We start from the raw sequence: 15,724 nt of genomic DNA on the forward strand, positions 1-15,724 counted from the left end.
CAAAGTGATGGCCACAATGGCCTATGCTGCACCTTTATGGGCTGCCTTTGCAAATCTCTCACCTTTAGAGTCACTTCAAAGCCAATTCTTACGCCGACTTCTAAAATTACCAACATGCGTAAGTAATGCGGCTATCCGCTTAGAAATGAAGATCCCCTCAGTGGAGTTAGTTATATGGAGGAGAGTTTTGATTTATTGGATATCCCTATGTCATAAACTCCCGAACCACTGTCTCATTCAATGCATGTGGCGAGATGACTTCACAAATTTATGGTCAGGAAAAATCCATGCCAAATTGCTGTCCTATGAGATCTCGCCCACTGAACTGCTCAAACTGGATCTAAATGTGGCAAAAAGGTGTATAAATCAAAGGCTGGATAATGCGGAGCTATACCAAAATTTCGTAGCTGGTGGTGGAGTCTGCTCGCCGTTAAATTTCGGCATAACCCCTATCTACCGTGCTCCGTAACAGCGCTTATGGCCGCTTATGGCCGCGTCTCACCGATATGCCTTCATTAAAGCTAGGTTTAATGTCTTTCCAACAAACGTGCTGAGACATAGATTCACTAAGGGCCAAGTCCCTTCAATGTGTGCGTGTGAAATGAAAACATCTGAATCTCTACATCATGTTATGTTTATCTGCCCTTTGTACAGTTCAGGCCGTGCTAGTATGCTAAACTCCATAATCCAGCCTATGGCTGTCAAATCAGTAGACCTACAGCTTGCCTGGGTTCTTCAAGATGTGGATCCTTATATTACCCTACAGGTTGCTAAATTCCTAACAGCCGTCCTCTCGTACAAGAGACGGAATGGAATGTTAGTTGATTATTGATAGTTATAAGAATTTTCTATAATGACATCAGATATTGATTTTAGTGTAGTGCCTAAAATTTTTAATCTTAATCTTAAACTTTTCTTATGAATGGCTAATATCTGTCCTTGTGAGTTGTGAACTATGTTATACTACTTGTGGCTTGTACGAGTCCGCTGTTTTATTTGATTTGATTTGTTTTGATTTGATTTGTTGTGTTGTGTTTCATGATGGGCGTAAAGCCGAATAAATATTTTGATGATTTGCTCTGAGGGCCAAGAATGCATCTGACCAACCCCCTGAGGGCCAAGTGGACAGGGCCAAATACATCTCCTTTGGCAGGTTATTTTTTATTATTATTATTATTATTATTATTATTATTATTATTATTATTATTATTTTATTAGAGAGCTTAACCCCCCCCCACAGCCATTGATGCCAAGGTCCCTGGAGGCTCAGTGAGTAGCAGCGCCCATTTCCGGCTGCTTTGCCAGCAACAATCCCTTTGGGACAGAGAGGATGTGGTCCTGGGATGCCCTGCTCTGGGTGCGAGGGGATGGCTGCAGTGGCCTCCGTGGGGAACTGCCCTGGGAGACACTGGGAAACTGGTCCCCAATGCAGCAGCCAGACTCTGGGCTGGGATCCCTCTCTTTACTCCTCTCCTTTCTCTCCCACATTTTCTTCCTCCCTCCCATTGGGGTTTTCTGGGGGGTGGGGTGTCTAGTCCACCTCCTCGTCCAGCTTTCAAAAACCATTTGCAGATGTTCCCTCTGTTCTGCAGTGACGCTGAGCGACGTCACGCAGAGTTAAAGTCCCAGGGACTCCTTTTTTGAAGAAGGGATATTTTTTCTGAAGGGGGGGCGGAAGGCCAGATGAGTTTGGGATCCTCTGATGTGCAGGAAGGAGAGCGTTGCAGACCTGGCCCCTCCCTGGCAGGACCCTCTCCTCCCTGACTTGGGGTCCCCCCCCCTGCAGGAGCAGATCAGGCCCCCCAGGCCCCTCCCCTGCTGCAGCCCTGGGACCCCCACCAGATCCCAGAGGGAGAGGAGACTCACCAGATCCCAGGAGGGGGCAGCGAGGCAGCCCTTGCAGGAGAGACACTGGGGAGGGAGGGGCCTTGGCTCTGGAGGACCCGGCCCCCCTTGCTTCCTGGCCTCTCTAGGAAGGCAGCTCGGTTCCCTTTAACCCTTGCAAAGCCGAGTCCCCCAGCTCAGCCCTTCCTCCCGGCTCGCGAAGGCTCTCTCTAATCCATCGCTGAAGCGCAGAAGGGGGGGGGGAGTGGAGGGCTTGGCCAAAGAGGGGCGCAACTGGGGGGAATGTGGAGCCTGTGCAACTCCCTCCCCCCCCTTACTTTCCCTCCTGGCTGGACCAGAGCAGCTTCTCTTCCGGGGGCCACGCCCCCTCTCCCCCCCACCCATAAATTGACATATTCATGGCACCGTTTTAAAGCCGATTTTGCGGGGGGGGGCGCCTATGCCCCTGGGGGGGGGGACTTCCTCGCCCCCCGCTAGATACGGCCCTGATCCCAGGGTCATCCAGTCCAACCCCCAGCCCTCTCTTGCTTGGCAAAACCTCAGATTATTATTTTTCTATGGATTTAGGGGGCAGCTGCCCCCCTGGCTACCTCAATGCCCAGATATCCTTTTGGGGGTGAGGCTATCGGTTGGGCTCTGAGCATCTCCTTCCCTTGGCCAGAAACCGGAGGAACAGTTTGCAGGGAAAAGGGCTTTGCAGGAAGTAAGGAAACTCACCCTAGAATTCAGAAATGGGAGGAATGGGGGTGGTCTTGATCTACAGGGTGGCAATTTCAAAAGTCTTTATAAGACCTTGCACACTATTTTTCTGGGTCTTTCCTCTCTCTTGCAAGTGAGGGGAGCACCCTGTTGCAACAGTTCAAGAAAGGCCAAGCCCACAGGCTGCTGTTTTGCTCCAAGTAATCCTGGTTGGTGTCTTTGCTTTTGTCCAAGGGAGCCCTCGGATTTTTCCGTTAACACCCCCAGGGCTGGACTGGAGGGGTGACTGCCGACCCCCCCCGCTCCGCTGCATGGCGCCCCTCCTCCCGGGGAGAGGCCTCGTCACAGGCGCTGGTCAAGGGGACGTGGCCTCGCTGCCGGGAAGCCCAGGGAAGCCCAGCGCTGGTTGCCTTTCCTTGCCCGCAGGTGTCACCACCCCTCAGTTTCTGTGCAGACCCGATCCTATGCTTGGCTGCGCTCGGGAGTCAAAGCCCCCTCCAGGGCTGTCTTTAGCATATGCGCTACCGGGGTGCAAAGATCTGCCCAGCCAGGAATAGCAGAGCAAAACAGCTTGGTCTTGATTGAAGACTCTGGCGACAGGACTCCCACCTGCCACCAGGTGGAACAAGAGAACCGAAACTTTTATTAGCTGCTGCTAATGCCCCCCCAACTACATCACTAATACATCATGGTTACATCATGAAAGGGGAGCTCTGGTGGCAGTAATCTGAGCACCCTGGACCCTGCCCCATGGTTCCCCTTGCCCTCCACCAAACACCCATCGAGTGTCACAAAAGAGATCTTTACATTTCCCTGTTTCCCAGCCAAGTTCATCACACCCTTTTGTCTTCCTCTGGGTTTGTTCTTTCTGGAATGGCTACCTGTCTGGCACTCAGGTATCAGGATGCCAGGGATTATCACTCAGGCAGAGGGGCTGCTGAGTAGCTGAGCTCACAGGTCTAGATGAATTTCTGAAGTTTCCCCACTGAGCCAGTACATAGATGCATTTATCAGTGAATTCTTACATTTGGTATCGTGCAGCAGAGGCCCTTTGAACAGATAGGAAGAAACTGTGAGGAAGTGTTTTGTGGGGACAATTCACAAAAGTGACGGTGCTGATTTTGGTGGTGGGCTGCATGTGCATGATGTCTGCTGGAGGGGCAACCCCCCCCAGCCTATACATAAATTCCTGCAACAGTTTGACAAGCGCCGCCGCTGGTAAATGAGCACACGCAGTCTCAAGTCCTTTAGAGAAAAAGTAGGTATACATTTCAGTAATACCTGGGTATATATGTATTTTGTTTTTCTAGCTTGATCAAAATTATTTATTACTTCATAAGAGGTAGATGGTTAAGAGCTTAGGCGGCTTCAGTAGCAGCCCCTGGCCCCCACCCCTTGCACCCCCCAGGTAAAGACAGCCCTGGCCTCTCCGAGGGTCCGTCCAGCTCTGGGCTGCTGCTGCTGCTGCTACTCACTTGCAATCATAATTAAAGCTTGCTGCGTGTCCTCTATTGTTTTCTTTTCAACGGAGGGTAACAAAATTGCATTTATTCCCTTTGAATGGCGCAGAGCCAGCCAGGCAGGCAGGGGAGAGGGCAAAGCGACAAATCAGCGCAGCTCCCCCTTCCCTCGAAGGCTCGGGGTACGCTTGGAGTTGAGGGTGCCGGGCGGGCGGCAGGACGAATGTCAGCCCCCTCAGGATGGCACACGGGGTGGTTCAACCCCACCGCCCCCACCTTGTTCCCCCTCTGCTCCCAGGGCCTGGGATTATTGTATAGTTTGTATTTGGTTCTCAAGGGGAGAGGGCCAGGGCTGCCGGGGAGGGGGTCCCAGCCAACAGAACGGCTGGGACAGAACCCACCAGGCCATTCCAGCAGTGGAATATGATTATATTGAAACCGCCTTTTGCACAAAGGAGCAACATGACATGGAGCTGAATCCTGCTGAAATAGAAAATAAATGAATGAATGAATGAATAAATAATGTTTCAGTATCTGGGAAAAGATCACATGCAGAACGCTTCAGTTTGGGCTCAAGTATTTGATTTATGTATTTGGTGGTTTTACATGCCCATTAATGCAGCAAATTCTGCCCACACCTTTTGCTATCATACAACCCCGGATCATCACACTAACTGGGTGCTTCAAGGTAGGTGTAATGCAAGTGGGATATAAATCTTCTCCGATTCTTCTTCTCACATATTTTTCTTTTCTTCTATTATGTTCTTCAAACTCACGAAATGAAAGAAGACAAAAAAACCAACCAACTTGTTAGGAATCACATAACAAGTCAACCTAAGCAAGTTGTGCTTCCTTATTTTAGTTATTTGGCTATAAATTTTGATAGAATACAGGTAATTGCATTCTTGATTATATTATCTTTCTATTGATACATAATTTTATGATATTACTCCAAAAGAAGTAGTGTTATTGTCAGGAGTGCATGCCGGAGCCAGGCCCTGGGCTTTGCAGGACTGGGCTTTCCTAAGTTTCTTCTGAAGAGGCAAGGCAGGGCTGCACAGGTGAGGCCGATTGGTAACTCACAGCACCTGGTGGCAAGAAAGAGCCGGAAAGGGATATAAGGTCAGCATTTGCCTTTGGCTCTTTGCCACTGCAAAACATTTCCTTCCTCACTCCTGGTTTCCTGACCCTCAGACCCTTGGCTTCTTGACTCCTGGCTTTCGGATTCCCATTCCTGCTCCCACCCCACCGTCTTGCCCCCGGGTCCTGATGTCCTCCACCAGGACTTTGACTGCCCATAAACCGTAAAAGTTTGCTGTGGCCAACCTATGTCCCGGCCAGGGTGTAAGATGGACGGAGCCCAGCCTATAGATCTCACCACGGTGCTGCAGAACCTCTACACCCAGGGAGCTATGTTCTAGGGGGAGGCTCAAGCACTTTGAGCGGCCCCTGCTGCGGCCCCAGCCTGACGTGCTCCCCTGTCCCATAACCAGAGAGGTTCAGGGGGGGGCATGGTGTTGGAATTTGTCCAGCTCTGGCCCATCTGGAGCTGGTACTGGCTCGTCTTATCTTTAGCCCAGCAGAGCGTAGTCTGCAGACGAAAGGATAAAGCAGTATGTGCTACATGCTAATCTATATCTCTCAACTATACCGAGAACACACAAACATACATCTTGCATCTGTGAGAGCAGAGAATAAACTTACTCTCGACACAAAGAAACCGAGAGAACACTGAAAAACAGGAAACCAGTGTATGCCACATCCAGTCTCCCATTCCCGTGGGAACCCAACAGTAACTTGGACTGTGGAATGTAAACAATGTATTGTGACATGCAGTTGCTGCTCAGTGAGGGAAATAGAAACCAACACACGGGGCCCTTCGAGGCTTTGTCAGCCAGTGTTGGCTGATGTTCCCCACTTGTGAGACAGACTTCCCCACCCCACGGAGCCGCGTGTGCTTTATGGTCAGCCTCTTCGTGGGCCCGGCACTTTCTTGGGTCTCTCCGTACCTTGAGGCCAGCGACCATCTGCTGGGGAATTTGGACGACTTCATTGCCACCCTGGAGGGCACGTTCGGGGAGCTGAATCGCGCCCTGGCGGCTGAGATGGCCCTGCAGAACCTCCGGCAGGGGGCTCACCCAGTTACCAAGTCCGCCACAGAGCTCCGTTGGTGGGCTGTGGACACCCTCTATGCAGCTGCCTGACGGTTCCACTTCCTTTTTTAAAAAATAATTTTATTAACTGGCCAATCACACCAAATTAAATCACATCACATAAATGCCGAATTACAAAGCCGAATTTTAAATTTTTTTGGGGGGACCCATATTTCAAGATCTGAAGGGAAATTCTGGTCATCTTCTTGCTGCTGCGTTAATGTCCAGATCAGTCCAAATCAGTCCAAACAGAGTTCATAATTCTATCCCATCTTATCTTGCTGTTTCCACATCACATCTTGTTCATATATTTTCTCTTTTTTCTTTATGATCTCTTCTGATAGTCTCCTTAAGCCGATAAACACCAATAATAATAATAATCCTGTGTGAATTTTCCATTCTTCCAATCCTCAAATCGAGATGGTTTCCATATATCTTCTCCTTCATAGATAACATCACTCTTTCCATCATAGTCTCGTAAAACTGTCGCTCTGAAGTCCCACTGAGGAGTTTAACCCACAATATATAAACAGCTCTATTTCTCTCTTTCTCCTCCCAGACTCAAGACCTCCGACAGAACTTCCCAATATGGCGACGGCATTTTTAACTGCGTCATTCCAGAGCTCTTATACATTCTGCGCTCTTCTTAAAACATGCTTTGGTTCGAAAGTTTATCTCCACATAGCCTTAAATCCACAGCTTAAGTCCTTAAAACGACATTTCTGACTCGTGAGGGGAGGGGATTCTTGTTTAATCACATAAGAAAAGAAGGGAAAGTTTTTTCCCCATCCCCCATCAGTCATTTGCCGTACCGTGTCTTGGCGTATCTTCTCATGTTTTATTCTTATCTTGTTTTGTCAGAGATCTCTTCTATTAGCAGTCTTTACTCCCCCTTCTTCCTTGAAATATGTGCATTCGCTGCATCCAAATTGTTTCTTTTGAAGTTCTTGCAACTAGTGGCGCGAATCAGGGACAGCGTCCAGGAGTGCCGAAATCCCACAGGAGGGCTTTGTGCCTAGTGCCCCTATCCCCACAAACTCGGGGGTGGTATAGGGCACAGCAGGCAAGGGCCGTCCCCCCCACCATCCTGGGGGGGTTAAGGAGGCTAATTACCCCCATCATAGCCTCCAAATTACCTCGTGTGGGTCGGAGAGATGTTATTGTCAGTCATCTTCCGATCGAGGGAGTCCCCGGGGTCCAGCGCTGCAGTGGGGCTGGAAGTGGAGCCATGCAAGTAGGTGTGGCCTGCCGCTCTCTCTAGCCAAGAGAAGAGGAGTGCTCTGATGGTGTGCTCTGATGGTGTTTCCTGCTTGGCAGGGGGTTGGACTCGATGGCCCTTGTGGTCTCTTCCAACTCTATGATTCTATGAGTCTGATGCAGGCCCTGGGACTGGGCTTGTATTGCGGGGGGGGGGGGGGGCATTTCGCAGCAGAGTGTCCGGCGAAGAGGTTGGGAAATGCCAAGCCCCAGCTGTGCTAGGAGGGGCTCAGCTGAGGCTCAATCCCTGTGCACCCCATTTCCTTCTCCCTATCCATATTCTCTTTCCCCAGGGGGGCATGCTGGCCCTGGAGGCAATGATTGACGCTGGGGCCTCTGGCGTCTTCATGGACATCAGTTTCACTGAGAAGTATCAAGTACCATCAGTGGTGAAAGCCTCGCACATTTCAGTGGTGGGTCTGGAGGGGACCCCCCTCGCATCAGGACCCATTGCCCATGAGACCTGTCCACTGGCCAGGTTAGTGGCACCCCTGCACCAGGAACTGTTAACGTTTCAACTAGTCCAGACGCCACATTTCTCTGTGGTCCTTGGAGGCCTCTGCTTGGTCCGACATGACCCCGCCATTTCCTGGGTGCAGCGGATGTTGTGTTTCTCATCGTCTTTCTGCCACGACGTCTGTGCCCAGCCCCCGTGTTGCCGCTGGCACCTGGGAAGCCTCACCAGCCGGCCCTCAGTTCTTCCGCTTTGCAGGGGACTGCCCCAGACTGGGCAGGGTTACCGGATGTCGGCCTAATCCTGGAGCCCTACCAGGATTTGGTGGACGTGTCTGAGAAAAAGGGGGCTGAGGCTTTGCCACCCCATCGGACTTACGATTGTCCTATTGACCTGCAGCCAGGAGAAGAGATTCCTTGTCGGCCCCTGAACTTGGGGCCCTCCAAGAGTACTTAGATGACAACCTTGCCAGGGGATTCATTTGCCCCTCTACTTCCCCTGCTGGCCCCCCTCCCCCACCTGCATGTTTTCTGGCTGCCTGCGGGTCCCTAGAATGCTTCCCTGGACGCAGCAGGTGTCCAGAGCAGAGAGAGGAGGAGGAGGAGGCAGCTGTTGGTTGCGCTCCTAGCCGCCGGAAGCTGAGCTGGGTGGGCTGGAGCCTGCACGCAGTGTGACTAGGAAGGAATTAGCAGGAGGGACGCGATCCTTTCCGCTCTGCTTGGCAGGAGGGCGCGGGATTTCCCTGCTCTTGGTTGCGTTCGTCTGCAACCAGTCTCCTTGCTTAGCACGTCTGCTTGCTGCGAGGTGACGCTGCTGCAGCCTGCGCTGAGCAACAGAAGGGGAAAGGATCGTGTCTGCCTGCTGATTCCTTCCTAGCTGCGTCACCTCGCACCAAGCAGACACGCTGAGCAAGGGGAATGGGCCATTGCTGGCCTGATCCGAGCAAACACAGCAACCGAAAACAGAAGAGGGTGGACAGTAAGACCCTGAGGCAGAGGGCAGGAAAGGAATTCACTGCAGCTGTGCACTCCCTGCCAGAAAGGGACAAGAACAAGAAGAGGGGAGCAGCAGCTGACTTTTACTACCCAGTTAAAACCATACGCAGCAGGAGTCGCAACTGAATCCTTAGGAAGGCGCCACAATAACTAGGCAAGGGGAACAGGGCTGATGAACAGACGGTAGTCTTGGGATGCCATACAGATCGAGAGACTCCACACACAAGGTCACTCCAACGCCCCCTTTAACCACGCGCTCTCCCGTGCAGCAACACGACTCACACGCCTCCACACACACATCAAAATATGCCCGATACAGGAACCCCAGCAGCCTCCTCCCTGCAGCCTTCCCTCCTCCTTGACACGCGATCTGATTCTCGCCCCTGCACTTGGGCCAGGCGGCTCCAGGGACCACATGTTCACTCAGTAAGACACACAGACATTTCCCCTTACTTTTGAGGAGGAAAAAAGTGTGTCTTGTCGAGCGAAAAATATGGTAATTTTCCCTTTCAAACAGGATACGTGAACCTCTAAGAGAACTCAAAACCCACATAAGGAAAATGTTTAATAATTTGTTGACTGTGTCCAAATTAACAAAGGTTTTGTCCCTTCATTTCTACCACAGCCAAACTAAGTGAAGGAAATTAGACTGAGCAAAAAATAACAGTACTAATTATACACAGAGGAACTATACCAGAAAGAAATGGATGGCTCGTACACCCCAGGTAGTGTGGTTGCTGACCTTGAGCCAGACATCCTGGAGAGTGAAGTCAAATGGGCTTTAGAAAGCATTGCTAATAACAAGGCCAGTGGAAGTGATGATATTCCAGCTGAACTATTTAAAATTTTAAAAGATGATGCTGTTTAGGTGCTACACTCAATATGCCAGCAAATTTGGAAAACTCAGCAGTGGCCAGAGGATTGGAGAAGATCAGTCTACATCCCAATCCCAAAGAAGGGAAGTGCCAAAGAATGCTCCAACTACCGCACAATTGCACTAATTTCACACGCTAGCAAGGTTATGCTTAAAATTCTACAAGGCAGGCTTAAGCAGTATGTGGACCGAGAACTCCCAGAAGTGCAAGCTGGATTTTGAAGAGGCAGAGGAACCAGAGACCAAATTGCAAACATGCGCTGGATTATGGAGAAAGCTAGAGAGTTCCAGAAAGACATCTACTTCTGCTTCATTGACTACGCAAAAGCCTTTGACTGTGTCGACCACAGCAAACTATGGCAAGTTCTTAAAGAAATGGGAGTGCTTGATCACCTCATCTGTCTCCTGAGAAATCTCTATGTGGGACAAGAAGCTACAGTTAGAACTGGATATGGAACAACTGATTGGTTCAAAATTGGGAAAGGAGTACGGCAAGGCTGTATATTATCTCCCTGCTTATTTAACTTATATGCAGAATTCATCATGCGAAAGGCTGGGCTGGATGAATCCGAAGCCGGAATTAAGATTGTCGGAAGAAATATCAACCTCATATATGCAGATGACACAACCTTGATGGCAGAAAGTGAGGAGGAATTAAAGAACCTTTTAATGAGGTTAAATTGGCGACCCCGGTCGGACAGGATGGACCGCGGCAAGCCGTGAGCTTTGAACACGTGGTCTATGAACAGCTTGGCGGTCTGTTCCGCTGTGGCCACCTTCGCGCAAGGAATAAAGTGCGCCATCTTGGTGAACATGTCTACGACCACGAGTACCGCTGTTTTGCCTCGCGAGCTGGGCAGATCTGTGACGAAGTCCAGGGCCACTTTCTCCCACGGTTCGAGCGGCGTCTGTAGGGGTTCTAGTAGACCCGCCGGCTTCCTGTGTACTGGCTTGGCCCTTTGGCAGGTGTCACACCTGGAGACGTAATCCGCGACTTCTCCCCTCACCTTGGGCCACCAAAAGTCTCTGGTTACTAATTCCGCCGTCTTGTCCTTGCCGAAGTGCCCAGCGCTGGGCGCGTCGTGTAACTGCTGCAAGACTTTCGCGCGGAGGTCGTCTCCGGGTACGTAGAGAGCCCCTTTGCGGATGAGCAGTCCGTCTCGTATCTGGAACTCGTCGTCCTTCGCTGTGCCTCTTCGCACCTCCTCCATCTTGGATTGTGCGAACGAATCCGTCTGCAGCGCTCGACGCACCACGTCCAGGTCCACGGCAGCTGAAGCGCACGCCCATGCTTTCGGTGCGAAAATGTGCTTGGCCGCCACCGGTGCCGCTTCCTCAAGATACTGCGGCTTCCTGGATAGTGCATCTGCCATGACGTTGTTGTCTCCCGGGATGTATTCTATCCGGAAATCGAAATCCGCAAAGAACTCCGCCCATCGGATGTGTCTCTGGTTCAGGAACCGCGCCGTGCGCCAGTACTCCAGGTTCTTATGGTCCGTGCGGACTTGCACTGTGTGTCTGGCTCCGACGAGGAAGTGCCGCCACGCCTTGAAAGCTGCATGAATGGCCAGCAACTCCCTGTCCCAGATGGTGTAGTTCTGTTCCGCCTTGCTGAGTTTCCTGGAGTAGAATGCGCACGGCCTCCATTCCCCTTGCGGATCTTGCTGCAACAGGACTGCCCCCACTGCTCTGTCCGAGGCGTCCGTCTCAACCCTCATTGGTCTGCTGGGGTTTACATGTAGCAGCTGTTCTTCGGACGCGAAGAGACGCTTGAGTCTCCGAAAGGACTGCTCCGCCTGGTCCGTCCAGGTGAACTTCTTCTTCTTGGAGCTGAGAGTGTCCGTGATGGCCGCCGTCTCCTTCGCGAACCCTTTGATGAACTTGCGATAAAAGTTGGCGAAGCCGACGAACTTCTGGACCTCCTTCCGATTGCGCGGGCTCTTCCAGTCCAACACCGTGCGGACCTTGGCGCTGTCCATGGCGAGTCCCTTGTCGGACAGCTTGTAGCCCAGGAAATCCACCTCCGTCATGTCGAACTGGCACTTCTCTAGTTTGGCGTAAAGTCTGTGCTCCCGTAACCTCTGCAGGACCTCCTTGACGTCCCTCTCGTGAGCCTCCTGCGATTCCGAGAAGATCAGGATGTCGTCCAGGAAGCAGACGCACTTCTTGTAGAGGAGTCCCGCTAACACGTGATGCATGAAAGCTTGGAAGGTATGGGAGCCATTTTGCAGACCAAAAGGCATTACGCGATATTCATAGGTGCCTAAAGGTGTAAACATGGCTGTCTTCCACTCATCGCCCTCCCGCATGCGTATAAGGTTGTACGCCCCTCGTAGATCCAACTTGGTGAATAGGCGTCCCTTCCTCACCGTCGCGAGCAGGTCGTCGATCTTGGGCATGGGGAACGCTGTGGGCTTTGTCCTGGAATTGATGATCCTATAATCAACTATGAGTCTGCGTTGGGGCGTGTCCTTCTTCTTCACGAAAAACACGGGACTGCCCCCCACTGCTTTAGATTCTTGGATGAACCCCCGCTTCAAGTTGTGATCTATGAACTCCCTGAGTTCTTGCAGTTCGTCTTCAGACATGGAATACAGTTTCCCAGTCGGCAGCGTCGCTCCCGGCAGGAGGTCAATCTTGCAGTCGTAAGGCCTGTGGGGAGGCAGCTTATCCGCTTCCCTCTCGCAGAAGACCTCCAAAAACTCCTTGTACTTGTTGGGTACCGCTTGCACCATGCCTAGGTGTAACTGCGGTTCATCCTCTCGCCCCTCCTCCTCCTGGCGGGTCTGGATGCAGTGTTCTGCGCAATAGGAGGAGCAGAAGGTCAATTGCCACTGGTACCATGCTAATGCCGGGCTGTGCCTATCCAGCCAACTCATACCCAACACTATGGGCGTGTCTGACAGGTGGGTGACGTTGAAGCTGATGACTTCACGGTGGTTTCCAATTTGCATCACCATCGGTGGTGTTTGCTGTACCACCTCTCCTCCCAGTAGCTTCCTGCCGTCGACCGTGACGACGTTTAGGGGCATCGTGGCTGGCATGAGTGCTATGCGATGTTGCTTGATAAAGTCCACTCCTACAAAGTCTGTGTTGCTCCCAGAGTCAATGGTTATTGGTACTTGCAGGGTGTGCCCATTGGGCAGCTGGAGCGATGCGGTGAGTTGCACCACTGGTTTGGGTGGGAGGGGGTCTGTGGGCTGTAAAATCTCTGGGGACTGCTTCACTGACTCGCCTGGTTGGGCCCTAGTCCTTCCCCTTCCAACCAGGCTTCTTCTTCCCCCTGCAGCTGTTCTGGCTGCTGACCTGTTCCCTTTACTGTTGCTGAGGCTGCAGTGTGCTTCTGGAGCCTCTGGGGACACTCTTTGGCCATGTGCTGTGCACTGTCGCAGATGTAGCACTTCCTGGTCCCTCTAGGAGCCTTCGCCTTGACTGCTCCCGGTATTTGGGCTCTGCTGGCAGTCTGAGCCCTGGCACCACCTATCTCCATCGGCTCTTCTCCCCTTCCCAATGGAGGCATGGATAGCGCCCGCCCTGTCTCTCTGGATAGGAAGGGGGTTGTCCTGGCTGGGGTGCTTGCCTTACGTCCTTCCTCCCTGCTCCAAGGGCGTCCTTCCAGGCACACACCAATCGCCAACGCTCTTTGGGCCACTTCTTGGGTGCTTTTGGGTCTTTCCCCTCTTGCCAGCTCATCTTTCACGGCCCCATTTAGCCCCTCCCAGAACAGGTCTCTGACGGCAATAGAGTCCTTCTCCCAGCCCAGCACGTTCAGTAAGGCAAAAAAGCGTGAGTGATATTGCCTTACCGTGGCTTTCCCTTGCTGCAGCCCATGCATTTCCCTCCGAGCCACATCTACATCTACCGTTGATTTAAAGCAAGCGTCCATAGCTTTGATAAATGCATCGGAATCTTGGAGGGCTTTAGCTTCCCCATGCAAATGAGTAATTATGAATCCCACTTTCTCTTCCTCATCTCTAAAGTCTTTCCGAAGCAAATTGGGCGCGTAAACTACGTCGGCTCTGAAGTTAGGGTATTGCTGCAGGTTCCCGTCGAAGTGGGCTACTAGGCTGCCCCCCCTCTTCCTGAGGCCAACTCCCTCCGGCTTGGGTCCTGGCAGCCCCTCTTTCCCCCAACGGTCCCACCTGGCCTGCAGATCCCGGCAGAGCGCTACTGCTTCTTCTTCTCTTTTCCTGGATGCTGCTACTTCTGCATAAAGCGCCGTGACTGCTTCCTGCAGTTCTTTCACCTGGCTCTCTGTAGTCATCTTTGCCTATCTTCGTGAGCTCGCAAAACGCCAAGTCTTGCCCCTCGCTGCACCAACTCATGCTGCGAGGTTTTAATAGAGACGGATCATACTGTCAGAGATGCCCAAGGTCCCAGCTCACAAAGGACCAACGCTGCTTCGTTGTTAAGTATAAAAGTCTTTATTGAAGTTCAGTTTCACTTCCAGAGCCGCAGCGCGCAGCTCTACGTCTCAACTGTCAGACCACTGATGATCCGTCTGAATCTCCTCCCCCTGTACACCAATTTAAGACCCTAGCCTTGCTCCACCTTTTCCGCTGCTCTTTCCTCCTCTGGGTCCTCCTGCCCGCTGGGGTCTCACCCTTTCTAGCCTCTTCTGACGCTGATTCCCCTGAGCCTTCTCCCTCCCTCCGCCGGGCTTTAGGAGCTGGTTCCCCATCCGGGTCTCCTGCTGTCCCCCGCGCCTGCACATTTGAACTTGGTGCGCGCGCCCAGCCAGCAGCTTTCCTCCTGACCGTTTCACTGCTGCTGTCACTGCTTCCCCCTTCGGGGGGGCTAGCTGCAACTGACCTCCCCTCCATTCCCCCACTCTCCGATGGAGGCGTGGTCAGCCCTGACTCACTCTCTCTCCCCAATGGAGGAGACGCTGGCCCTGACACATGTGACTCTTCCCCCCCACTACGCTCTGGTGGGGAAACTGGTCCCGATCCTCCACTGATGCTTTGGGGTTCCCCTCTGGCTCCTTGTTTCTGGTGCGTCCCCCCTGGGACCCCCCTTGCCCTGACCATGGGCGCCCCCTTTTGGGAATCTTCTGATTCGCTGGAGAAGCTCATGGAATCTCTCCGGCCACTGTCATATTCCCCTACGCTGCCCTCGGATTCTTCCCCTTCGCTCTCCAATTCCTCTCTCCCCAGTGCTCCTGCTCCTGATTCCCTGACAGCTTCCCTTGTTCTTCTCAATGTCTCGCTAACATAAGGGGGAAGCAATAAATCTGCTGTGCTGGCACTTTCCCCCCTGTCCAGACAGGGTCCCGAGTAGCTCAAACAGGAAGATGCTAACCGCAGAATGTCCCGGTATAGCAGATGGCCGCGTAGGAGCGTAAGGGCCGAAGTTGCTTTTTCTTCCTCCTTACCATAAATCAGGGGAAAGGTTATACTGCATGTTCAGACTGAAAAAGCAGAAGTTGGGAGGGAACTCTTTACATGATCAGGGGGCAAGGCTTGAATGCGCCCATTGGTCTTATTTTTGCTGTCGTGTGTGATTGTATCTGATTATGTCATGTATGTACTCAGGTATAAAGCCTCAGGGCGCTGGAGCCCGGGGCCCAGTCTTTGGGAAAGGATTCCACTGGGTCACTTATTGCTCAGCAATAAATATCACTTTCTTTTTCTCCACTGCTGCGTCTGTCAATTCTGGGACACAATTTGAGTGGGTCACTGGTACCTTAAAAATCCTTGCAACAAGGGCAATTATTTTACTTAGTAAGGCGTGGGGAGGGGTGCTGAGAGTGAGTTGTAGATTGTTGGATAATGGGGAGTGTCTTTCTATGTCACCTGGACTGGTGTTGGGTGGGGATCTCTGTGGAGGTGTGAGGCTGGGGGGGAATATTGATGGCTTGGGGGGAGAGGAAAAGGAGGAGGGGTCACCTGTCCATCGGGTTGAGGTGACTTCTGGTTGCTTCATTCTGCCTTCTGCCACATTGGCCTCCGCTCCCCGTTTGGTGTCATCGGCAAATGGGATGAGCA

The 15,724-nt window shown here is 52.1% G+C and overlaps 2 protein-coding genes across 5 annotated transcripts in view; both read right to left on the bottom strand.

Annotated features, from left to right (window-relative positions):
- The window catches only part of LOC310760704 (uncharacterized protein), a 395,412-nt gene that overhangs the window by 363,498 nt on the left and 16,190 nt on the right, over window positions 1-15,724 (bottom strand). The window contains exon 1 of one of the 2 annotated variants that reach the window (XM_083609737.1): window positions 1,867-1,923. The exons of the other annotated variant lie outside the window; for it this stretch is intronic. The gene's annotated coding sequence lies outside the window, so the exon portion shown is untranslated. Of the gene's footprint in view, window positions 1-1,866; window positions 1,924-15,724 lie in introns of those variants that run through there. 2 annotated transcript variants of the gene reach the window in all.
- The window catches only part of LOC310760695 (uncharacterized protein), a 67,828-nt gene that overhangs the window by 30,839 nt on the left and 21,265 nt on the right, over window positions 1-15,724 (bottom strand). The window contains exon 1 of one of the 3 annotated variants that reach the window (XM_083609683.1): window positions 1,820-1,889. The exons of 1 other annotated variant lie outside the window; for it this stretch is intronic. The gene's annotated coding sequence lies outside the window, so the exon portion shown is untranslated. Of the gene's footprint in view, window positions 1-1,819; window positions 1,890-15,724 lie in introns of those variants that run through there. One more of the 3 variants, XM_083609685.1, reaches the window with a different exon arrangement.

The sequence above is a fragment of the Podarcis filfolensis genome (genome assembly GCF_964270895.1).
Source record: "Podarcis filfolensis genome assembly, chromosome: 4".
Taxonomy (NCBI): domain Eukaryota; kingdom Metazoa; phylum Chordata; class Lepidosauria; order Squamata; family Lacertidae; genus Podarcis; species Podarcis filfolensis.